Consider the following 12,080-nt stretch of genomic DNA (forward strand, 5'->3'; position numbering starts at 1 on the left):
AGCACTTTTGGCAAAGTCAGGCTTTTACTTTAGTGCCTGCGCGCAGTACATCAGCAAAAATACTACCTTGGAACATTGCAGTTGTTAAAGAAACTTCTACTAGAATAATTACAGGTTTCCGTCCTTGAACAATTTGTGAAATATTTCCCAATCACGCTATAATTCGCATATATTTACCTCAGTGTTATGGGTTGAAGAAAATAAAAGTGTTTTATGAAAACGTTTTTTATGAAAACACAATTTTCCGGGAACGCAAATATGGAAAGTTGGAAAAAATGCAGGAAACTCAATTTTCTGGTAAATTTTCTTTCGCACCTATTTTTCCACCTTATCATGATGTTAAAAGGACCTTTACGGGCGCAAAATTTTTCTGCTCGGCATATTTGGGTTAAATACAATGAGATTATAGTGTAAACACGTGGACCCTTGTAATTTTTGCGAAAGATGGATATCAGTCAATCGGCCACTGTGAATTTAATCTTTCAGATAATTCAACCAAATCCTGGGGTTTCGTAAGGGTCGAGTTATAGGAGTCCACTTCATTTCTTACTGTGCATAAACAACGCACTCAGTTGAATACATGGTGCTACATATCTATTAACCCACACTCTGTACACTCACGCCTAATTCAGCAAAGGCAGCTACACGCAGTTGGCATGCACAGACCAGCAGTGCGAAGATACATTTATGTGATCATTTTAAGATTGCAAACTTTGGTATTTTACGTTTATTTACCTCAAGAATAGCAATTGTCCCAATACTGAGAACGTTCAGCCAATATGTGTGAATGTTGGTGGGCTTGGCTGCTTGAGATGTAGCTGCATGACGAGATTGCAAATGATACCGCAGCCAATTTTTTACTATTTTTGACACCAGATTGCAAGTTTCCTGCCGAATCTGGTGGAATAATATTTGACTCGCATGTTCAAGGGGGCCTCTTCTACAGGTGGGTAGCATATTCTGCCTATGTTCAAAAAGTGTTTAGGGGCATCTTTAAGGGCCCCAAATTTAAAAAAAGTCTGCCAAATTTGTCCAAGCATCTTTCAATGGTAAGACTGATATTGATTTGTTTATAATGATTTCACTTTATTGACCCAATCTCTACATCACTGTAACAAACCAGTATCACTTTCGCTCTACCTTTCAGAAAATATTGGTGCACTAAAGTGGTGCAGGTAAAAAATATGCCACAACATCCTTTGGTAGGGCTCCATCTCGGTGTTGCGTTCTATTTCTTATCTCATCTTAGTTTTTGTTGGGAGCTATAAACACTTTATTGAAGTTGGCCGGTCGACATACACGGTGTATTTAAGTATTACCATTGCCAGAGCCAAATGGCTGTCATGCTTGAGTGTTTTGCCAGTGCGGCATGACCTTGTAACACAATATTTGTCCTCACATAGCTGATATGAGGACTTAACTGCATTCCCCATTTGAAGAATCGTTGCCAATGTTGTGTACGGCTTGATATCTCATCAGATTTGGAGAAGTGTGTTAGAAGTCACGAGGTCTGGTGGGAGCTAGGTTATTTTCTGCATCTCCCTTTTTTTTCCTTAAAAATTTCTATTCGCACTCCTTTCTCAGATACCTCGAAGCGCACGCTACGGAAGACTGGCAGACGTGAAGTTTTTTAGATAGAGCCGTAAAAGAAAGTGCAGCTATGCTAGTGTCTTTTTCCGTATTACCTGCAATGAAACGCAGGTGGAAGGCGTGATTATAAAAAAGCATAATATTTTGATTAGCAAGCTAGAATTATATGGCATACGTGGAAGTACGCTTGCTCTTTTGAAAAGTTGCCTTAGCCATATGAAACAATATGCAAGTATTAATGATAATAAATGTGACAGGTATTATCAACTATGGTGTACCTCACGGGTCAATCCTCGGCACTTTGCTCTTCATTCAATGCATAAACGACGTAGTAAATATTCATTTCACTCCTTGCTTGGTGAATTATGCAGATTATATAAACGTGTTTCTGTTTCTAGCGAAAATTTACAAGAAATTGACTAAAAAATGAACTGCTGATTACGCTAAAAAAACATGGCTTATAACATATCAGGTGAAATGAAACGTAAAAAAAACAAGATTTATGCTCTTTCTGCCGAAAAATAAGCCAACAGGTTAGTCTGTTTCTTTGCAATTTAAGAATTGAAGCATCACATAGACGCACTAAGAACAATTTCTTGGATTATGTTTCTGAAGTGTTCTGAGTTGATCTGACCATGTATAGAAAGTTCGAGTTAAATAACAAGGTCTATCGGCCTAATTTGGCGCTTACATCACCTTCTTCCGCGTAGGGTTAAAAGACAACTATACTTTTTCGTTATTAATTGCCAACTTTTGTATTCAATTCAACTCTGGAGATCCTGTAACAAAACGCATGCCGACAAGCTGTTTTCCCTGCAAAGGGTGCTCCAGATGTAACAAATTACGCAACCTAGAACGATGTGTCATTATTTCGCGCGTATATTGGGATGTCATTTTTAGATTGCTACAAATATCAACTAGCAGCGCTAGTATTTTGGAAAAGAAAACAACATTGCGAACTGTTTACTGGAATGTTTCTGAATAGCAATATGTGGAACGAACAATGCAATGCAGTCAATAAATAACCAAATTACTGCACTATGTAATAAACATGCTCTACAGGAAGTTCGGTAGTTTTTGGCAAGGCCAGTGTAATCCCAAGCCATTTCTGTTCTTCTTACATTTTATAATTAAGAACTCGAGGCCCAGAATTATGCTGTGAATGTTCTATATGCTAGGCTCTACAACATGTGCAGAATTTGAATTTGCTTTATTGTGGCTTCGACAACCAAAAAAGCAATCGATTTGTCATGCTACATGCAAGGTACTACATTTAATGTCTGTTTGCTGGATATCATGTTGAGGGTAGTAGAAACGCTGTTGTTGGCTCATAATCACTGAAAACTAGGACCTGAATTCTCACAGCAGAATATATCCTCACATGACCAGGTCCTCAGAGCTTGTGGGTTAGAAGATAGTTTGTGCACATATGTGGTTTTAAATTTGCTAGCACACTCACATTACTTTAACTTTGATAATGCATCAGTGCTAGTCTATTTGATCCACATTGGAATAACTTATTGTTTTTATGGTCTTGAGGAACTACTGCAGCTGTGGCTTAAGGGACGCTGTGGAAGAGCAGCGTCACAGCAGCTTGGTAAGATACTTTCTATGTGCCACTGCTTGCATAGTTCTTTGTATAAACCATTTGTCATTTGCTTTTGAAGAGCTTCCATCTAGAGCCGCTGGCGCGGAGAGTTTAAATTTGTTACGTCATAATAAGATACTTCAGGACTATAAGTTGCCGTCACACTGTAAGTAGCAGTGTCCGAAGAAAGCGTGAAGTTGAGCATTTAACGCAATCGCTACAGTGATGAATTATTGGCTTTGACATTGTCTTGCTAAACATGTGGTCGCTAGTTCGATTCCTGGTCATGACAGCTTTATTTTGAAAGGGGCGAAATGCAAACACACTTATGTATTTAGATTTAGATGTACATTCAGGAACTCAAGTGACCAAATTAATTCAATCTCAACTATGGAATCTGTCTGAGCCGCAGTGTTGCTTTGAGGCGTTTAAAGGCATGAATCAATCCATCGAAAGAAGGTCATGTTGAATACTTCAACATGAACTTAGATTCTCTGTGCTTGCGTCGCAGATGCAGTACATGCTGTTTGCTTGCTTCACGGCCGGATGCAGTGGTGTGCCACCTCGGGTCAGGAGTACCTATTTACCGATAAGCACAATTTCCTGTAAGTAAATGGCTTAGAAGGTGCTTCAGGTTTAGACATTGTGAACAAACGTGTACACGTGATTGTCATGCCTGGAAAATAGTACATAGGCATGTGCCTAAAACAGGTGAAAATTCTACGAAAAATTTGGGCTGCAGCAAATTATAAGTAGGCACAGCTTTTGCTTACCATAGTTTTGTCCGCAGTGCACAAGTTAGCAGAATGCCATTGTTTTTTTGTGAAATGCATTCGAGAATTATGGGAAATAATAAATTCAGAAGAAAGGAATTCAGAAAGATGGTGGTGTTCGTGACTCTCATATATCATGGGCCCTTGGCTCCATTAAGAGACAAGGCAGGGGAACAACATTGCGAATGCTGTTCAAGGCATTGAAAAAATTTGCTCTGGAGACGGTTTCAAAGTCCAAAGAAGTTAATCAGCCATGTCATTGCAAGTTGCTGCATTGATTTTACTTTGTAATATGTGAAATATACAAGCACGTTTGGTTGCGTTATCATTGCAGAACCTAGTGACAGGCTATCTGGTGTAGGTGCATCTAAAGCTTTGCTGCCACGAAGTAAGACCTGTTTATGGACAGGGCTGGTTTTTTCTTGTTTGTCACCCTCATGCGTGACTCTTGTTCAGCATTAATTGTTGCTGAAAGTAAAAAAAGAGCTGTCCTCCACTGTACAGCAGCACAAAGCTACAAATTTCCTGTGTAGCTTCATGCTACTGTTGCATGCATGACATTTTTCCCCCTTCATAAAGCTTCCTCTAGTTTACGACTTTTTGCAGAACTTATTTGTTAATAACATTGGTTGTGCATTATTTTCAGGATGCTTCATGGCTGCTGCGGCCTTTGGCAGCCCCACAGTGTTCACGCCAGTCGAGTTTGGTGATATTCCTCTGACGCCATTGTTTTCTTGTCATGAACAGATTTTGAAACACCTGCTCTTGCTAACGAATATTTTATCTGTGCACTCGCTCATACTTGTTAAGTCAGTTTCACCAGTACTCACCTACATACCTGTAACACTTTTCACGAGCAGTTTTCTCACACATTTATGATGTTCACATTCATCTCTGTGAAAAACTTTCAGATAAGCCATCTTATCGAGATGTGCCTTGAATCTTTCCAAGCCGACCTTATTTTTTTCAGAAAACCGTCACTATTCTTTATTTGTAATACCGAATCTTTATCGATAGTTTTGTTACTGCAATATCAGCAATTCATTTGATATTTCATGTTGCCTGTCAGTGTTTCTAAGTTTCAGATAGACATTTCCACAGAAACTGTCTATTTGAAGCTTGACATTTCTTGGAATAGAGGTTACATACAACACACTATTTTTGGCATTGTGGGTATAGGAAACCACAGAGGCGCCAGCGGCACAGCATCTTTGTTGAGCCACATTAAAGCTAGTGAGGCCACCAGAGATTTGTACTCTTCCCCATGATCGTCGGTACTAAGTTGAACCTGCAAACACGACTGACTAGAGCTATCCAATCCTAATACTTTAATTGAATTAGGGCAACATAAAAATACACAATGATTTTGGCATTGAAAGAAGTGGAAGTTGTCAATAGAGCTCTCTAACTCCACACTACAACCTGTAACGCTCTGGGAAGACAGATTTCCAATTCATTTTTGCAAACTTCAGCAACAAAAAAGCTTTAGGGGGAAGCTGGTGCCATCTAGTAGCGTAGCATTCACCCAAAAAATGATAAAATGAGTTCTGCTCATTTGTGGCGCTCTGTGAATAAAAGAAAGCCCATGGACGAGTGAGACTCATAACATCTGTTACGTAATGCTTGAATAATTAGTGAGATTGCGTGTAAGCAGTTGTTTAAACAGAACTTATCAATTAGAAATTGGCCGAAAATCTAACTGAATTGTTTTTTCTTTGCCTCAAGATGTGCTGCCATGCTGCAGCGGCGAGCAGATTGTTCCGCATGAGATCGGTAGGAAACGTTTTCTTAAGCATGCTATTTTTATAAATGAATTTTTTTCACAATACCAGCAATATTGAGCGATCATAAATTGCACATGGCAGTTTAACCAATGACCATTATGCCTCTCTTCGCTGCGATTTCCGTCACATGAAATGCACAATATCACTGCGTCAAGATGGTGCTATTGGTGCCACTCAACAAGTTTTCTCGAAAGTGTTGCAGGGCTCCTTTGACGTTCCGTGTGGATAATTCGTTTATTTCCTACTACATGATAGCTTGCTTTGGAGTTCAATGTGCACTTACAGCTTGGCTTGTAATGTTTAGACGCCATCAGTTTTTCATCATGCATCCATATTTTTGTTGTAAATCTCTTTTTGTGCACATGCACAATAGATTTTGCAGGGGCGTCTAATGTTGCAGAGCATCATTTAGAGTTAGCCTCCATCCCACTTACTTTCTTGACTATAGTTGTGTTGTTCTGCCAACATAATGAATTATTGGAAAGTTGCCTGGTTAATAATTGCTTTGTTAGTTAAAGTAATGCTGTAGAATGAATTGAAATACATCAGCAACACTTTATAGATTGTAAAAAGAGATTGAGAATACTCATATACCGTTGTTCACAGCTAGAAGCATTGAAAAACTACAAAGATATCTATTGAGCTCTAGTAGACTGCTACATCTGTTCTACATCACAATTCCTTTCGCTTTACTCTAGTCCGATCTCAAACTAATGGAACACTGCGAGGTTTTACTTATAGGTAGTGAAGGTGAAACCCTCGAGCATAGTGACACGAATGTGTGCAAAGCGAAAAACGAACGACATGTTGAAAACTGCCCAAAGAACGGCTTCACGATAAAGCTGAGCACTGTACACTTTCATTGCATTTATTTGAGAGCTATCGTTGTCAGCCTAAATAATTTTGTCAAAGCTGTATTCAGTTCTTTTAAAATTTCTGCCAGTACAGCTACTTTAATTTGCAATGTGTTCTACATGTCGTTTCCTTTTATCTGGGTCCTATGCTTATCCATATTAAATGCCGGTCATTGTCAGGGAACCTTGGGTTGCACAGGAGCTAGAGGACGCTCTCATGGGCGAACTGCCAGAGGGCATCCACACTGCGATCAGCATTAGGAGAGCTGATGGAAAGGTAATATCGTTATGCCTTGGGGTCTGCTTTCTTTCTTCATGGTAAGAGAAGTTATCGTGCATGAAAACCTTAATTTGTGTACAAAGCCATGCAGCATTGTATTTAGAGGGGCCCTTAATATTTTGAAAGTGTTGCATTGCACTCATCTGTTGTGTTTGCTCAACTGACAAAATAACAGCTCTGGTAATTGTATATTTTTTCATTAGCAGCCACTAAGCAGCACCTAAGCAGATGACGCATGCACGCGGGGGTTGAAGGCTGTGGAAGAAGTCCTTGCACAGGTTCTCAAAGATAGTCTACCGCATCGCGGGCACTGCCTAGTCTCGGGGGTCATGCTGCACAAGTGGTAATGATGGCACTTTCACTTTTAGTATAAAAAAATATGGTTCATCCCTATTTGATGAGAATCTGTAGAAGATTCAAATTAAGTGTGTTTCCACAGAAGGTGTTCAATGTTTGCCTCGTGAACTAATGGTCATTTGGAGCGAAAGGCGCACGTTTTGAGGTTGGCGAACGTGTTGTAGGTTTGCTTGGCAAAGGTGTCCTATTGGTGAGCGGCGTCCTGCTGCCGAGTCGCTTTGGCGAAGGTATGAGCATTTTGGTTCAACATATTAGTGCCTTGGGCAGCCAGTTCAGACGCGCTCAGCTTCAGGGATGGGAGTTGCAGAGTTCGCAGATTGCGCCGCAAACGCGCGAAGACATTTTGCTTCACAGTGGTGCATCTATCGCCGGTCTAAACAGAGATTCACCTGTCAACGCCATTGCCTTTCTGCGCCGCTTAGCGCAGCAGATTTCCTAGTTGGTGCCATCATGAGTGAAGAAGCAGGCGGTGTGTAAGCACTTATGATGCAAGTTGAAGCTCCACTCAGTAGGTGACAAGGTATTACCGGCTAATCGGACGGGAAAGACAAACCATGTGCGGAAACGACGTAGTCCCCTCAGCCGAAGGCCCACACTGCCTACAATCAGCCCACACAGCGTTGAAGCATCCGCTGGACTGAGATTACCGAAACGCCCACAGTGGCTGCTCGTTAGTGTCATGAGGGAATACTTGCTTCACCGCTCCTACATCGGAGAGCCATCCCTGTCATGCCATAGCATATTTGACGCGTTCCTGCCAACGTCACATTATTTGCAGAAAGCTTATCGTGTACACCGGCATCAACATCATCATATTCATCTTCATCAGCCTTGTTACGCCTACTGCAGGGCAAAGGCCTCTCCCACACTTCTCCAACTATCCCGGTCATGTACTAATTGTGGTCATGTTGCCCCTGACAACTTCTTAGTCTCATCCGCCCACCTAACTTTCTGCCGCCCACTGCTACGCTTCCCTACCCTTGGAATCCAGTTCGTAACCCTTAATGACCATCGGTTATCTTTCTCCCTCATTACATGTCCGGCCCATGCCCCCTCCCCCCAATTCGTTTTCTTGATTTCAACTAAGATGTCATTCACTCGCGTTTGTTCCCTCACCCAATCTGCTCTTTTCTTATCCCTTAACGTTACACCCATCATTCTTCTTTCCATCGCTCGTTGCGTCGTCCTCAATTTAGGTAGAACCCTTTTCGTAAGCCTCCAGGTTCCTGCCCCGTAGGTGAGTACTGGTAGGGCACAGCTGTTATACACTTTTCTCTTGAGGGATAATGGCAACCTGCTGTTCATGATCTGAGAATGCCTGCCAAACGCACCCCAGCCCATTCTTATTCTTCCGATTATTTCAGTCTCATGATCCGGATCTGCGGTCACTACCTGTCCCAAGTAGATGTATTCCCTTACCACTTCGAGTGCCTCGCTATCTATCGCAAACTGCTGTTCTCTTCCGACAATGTTAGACATTACTTTAGTTTTCTGCGGATAAATTTTTAGATCCGCCCTTCTGCTTTGCCTCCACAGGTCAGTGAGCATGCTTTGCAGTTGGTCCCCTGAGTTACAAAGCAAGGCAATATCATCAGCAAATCGCAAGTTACTAAGTTATTCTCCCTTAACTTTTATCCCCAATTCTTCCCAATCCAGGTCTCTGAATACCTCTTCTAAACACGCTGTGAATAGCATTGGAGAGATCGTATCTGCCTGCCTGACGTCTTTCTTTAATTGGATTTTGCTGCTTTCTTTATGGAGGACCGCGTTGGCTTTGGAGCCGCTATAGATATCTTTCAGTATTTTTACATACGGCTCGTCTCCACACTGATTCCGTAATGCATCCATGACTGCTGAGGTTTCCACTGAATCAAACACTTTATCGTAATCAATGAAAGCTATATATAAAGGTTGGTTATATTCCGCACATTGCTCTATCACCTGATTGCTGGTGTGAATATGGTCAATTTTTGAGTAACGTTTACAGAATCATGCCTGGTCGTTTGGTTGACAGAAGCCTAAGGTGTTCCCGATTCTATTTGCGATTACCTTAGTAAATACTTTGTAGGCAACGGACAGTAAGCTGATCGGTCTAAAATTTTTCAAGTCTTTGGCGTCCCCTTTCTTATGGATTAGGATTATGTTAGCGTTCTTCCAAGATTCCAGTACGCTCGAGGTTATGAGGCATTGCGTATACAGGGTGGCCAGTTTCTCTAGAACAATCTGACCACCACCCTTCAACAAATCTGCTGTTACCTGATCCTCCCCAGCTGCCTTCCCCCTTTGCGTAGCTCCTAAGGCTTTCTTTACTTCTTCTGGCGTTACGTGTGGGATTTCGAATTCCTCTAAACTACTCTTTGTTCAATTATCGTCGTGGGTGCCATTGGTACTGCATAAATCTCTATAGAACTCTTTAGCCACTTGATCTATCTCATCCATATTAGTAATGATGTTGCCGGCTTTGGCTCTTAACGCATATATCGATTTTTGCCTATTCTTAGTGTCTTCTTCACTGCTTTTAGGCTTCCTGCGTTCCTGAGAACATGTTCAATTCTATCGATGTTATAATTCCTTATGTCAGTTGTATTACGCTTGTTGATTACCTTGGAAAGTTCTGCCAGTTCTGTTCTAGCTGTTGGGTTAGAGGCTTTCATACATTGGCATTTCTTGGTCACATATTTCGTCCCCTGCAATAGCTTACTGGTATCCTGTCTACCGGAGTTACCGCCAACCTCTATTTCACACTCCGTAATGAAGCTCATTAGATCGTCATTGATTACTTCAACAGTAAGTTCCTGTTCCTGAGTTAACGCCGAATACCTGTTCTGTACCTTGATCTGGAGTTCCTCTATATTCCCTCTTACAGCTAACTCATTGATCGGCTTCTTAAGTACCAGTTTCCTCCGTTCCTTCCTCAAGGGTAGGCTAATCCGCATGGCAACCACTGCCTATTGGACGCCAGATTAACTGAGCAGTGCAACGTGACAGGAACACAGTGAAATAAGTCCTGGGCAAAGGGGCAGAAGGAGCTGAGGTCCGCTTTAACCCCCGAGAAGGTAGCCTCCCTAAGAAGTTTGAAATGTAGTGGATATTTACATATATACATCTTATACTGTGACATGCAGTGAAATCTTTCAATTCAAGTAACTACTGTACTCAACTGAGGTGGCCGACTACTGTGCAGTTCACTTAATCAGATTTTTAAACCTTCCAATGTTCATAAATCATGGGAATTCAGTATGCTGAAGTATTGGATCACGAAGCCCCTTGCATGTTTAAGGTTGGCTATGATGTCAACGCTTTGTCAACGTAAGGAACGTTACGTGGGTTTAACGGTGCTGTGTATCCCCAAAGTAATGCCACACTGAATGTCACAATTACTGTAGCTTCTGCTCTTGAGCGTAGGGTTCATGGTGGCCGGTGCCTAATCGTCCCGATAATCACGAATCTGAAATAACGAATTTGCCAGGAAGGTATATTCCAGAAATAGCCAAAAAAGTGTCAATATGTTGCATGCACATACGCTTGCCTGCCACCAGGCCAATCGGTATTTTGTCCATGTCATGGAGTCGCTACAGATAAATGCATGCACAAAATCTATATTTTCTGGCAACATGAACTGAAATAGACTTCTCTCAAACAGTTTAGTGTCCATGCGTTAGTTCGCAACAGTCACTGTCTGCCACTTTTCGTGCTCCACTGTACACATTAAGGGTGTAGCCAGCGCCCTTTGCAGCGTCTTGATGACTGATTGTAATCACATGAACGGAAAATATTGAAGAGTGTGCTGCTATTTAACACAAATGAACAGTTACATCAAATCCCGCATATGTGCACGAGATCCAGATTATTCTTTAAGGTGAAGCTTTCTTAGAGAACACATGTGCACCTCTCTTGCTGACGATGGCTGCTGCCTCCTGCTGCTTGTGCGTTCTCGTTGAATAGCTGCCACTCATCTGGACGGCGCATTCATGTGGATGGCCGCATCTACGCATCTTAGGGGAGGTCGGATGCGCCAAAAAAATGGTGCAAAAAGTCAGCTTGCCTCTTTCAAACCCTATAACGCTGGTTGTATTTAATAGGTATATTGAATTGTTTGCCAACATGCCACCTAAAGTAACTTTGCACTCACAAATTAAACAAAATAGCACAAACACGCGTCTCAGCACTCGAGCCCTATGCATATTTACACAAAGCTTTTTTATATACATACACATTTTAAGTGCATATTTAAACGTTTTTGGACCCGCTCCTCGCGTTTTACTTGCAGCTCTCTCTGGCATGTGCATAGTCAGCAATGTGCCCGATGAAGACCAGAAAAAAAGGATGAAAGATGTTCGAAAGCACCTTGCGCTGAAGCTGGGCGACGTGCGACGGATGTGGTTGTCTTTACCACAAACTTTTTTGCCGATTGTGGCACTTTCTGTGAATCAAAATAATTGCAGGTATTCAGAGAAAGACTTATTTTCTGCCAAATAACACACGGCTTTATATGTGAGGCCTAATAGGCTTAGACCATGAGCTCTAGCAGGCTGATAATCATACAAGCCGATAAGCCAGCAGACCAACAAAGCAACATGGCAATAAGGCAACAGACGAGACCGATAAGCCAAGAAGCCGATTACACGACAAGCTAACAAGCCTATAAACATATAGACCTAACAGCCGATATGTCTGATTCCTGCATAGCCAACAGACTGGTAGCTGGTTGGAATTTTTGACCGGGAATATCTGGTCATGGGATGTAAGTTCATGGGCAGACATAAAACGTCACTGTAGAACGCTCATAGGCTAGCTACGTATACTCGCATGGTTCTCGTTTTCTGTTTTCTTCTCAACGACCCCCCAATGTGT

At 41.7% G+C, this 12,080-nt stretch overlaps 1 long non-coding RNA gene across 1 annotated transcript; it reads left to right on the top strand.

Moving 5' to 3' along the window:
- The first annotated feature begins 3,682 nt into the window (after positions 1-3,682).
- LOC142574023 (uncharacterized) lies at positions 3,683-11,589 on the top strand. Its single transcript, XR_012826391.1, has 4 exons — positions 3,683-3,783; positions 5,677-5,724; positions 6,770-6,866; positions 11,497-11,589. It is a non-coding gene; the product is annotated as an uncharacterized LOC142574023 (long non-coding RNA).
- Positions 11,590-12,080: the final 491 nt, after the last annotated feature.

The sequence above is a fragment of the Dermacentor variabilis genome, chromosome 3 (genome assembly GCF_050947875.1).
Source record: "Dermacentor variabilis isolate Ectoservices chromosome 3, ASM5094787v1, whole genome shotgun sequence".
In the NCBI taxonomy this organism is placed as follows: Eukaryota; Metazoa; Arthropoda; class Arachnida; order Ixodida; family Ixodidae; genus Dermacentor; species Dermacentor variabilis.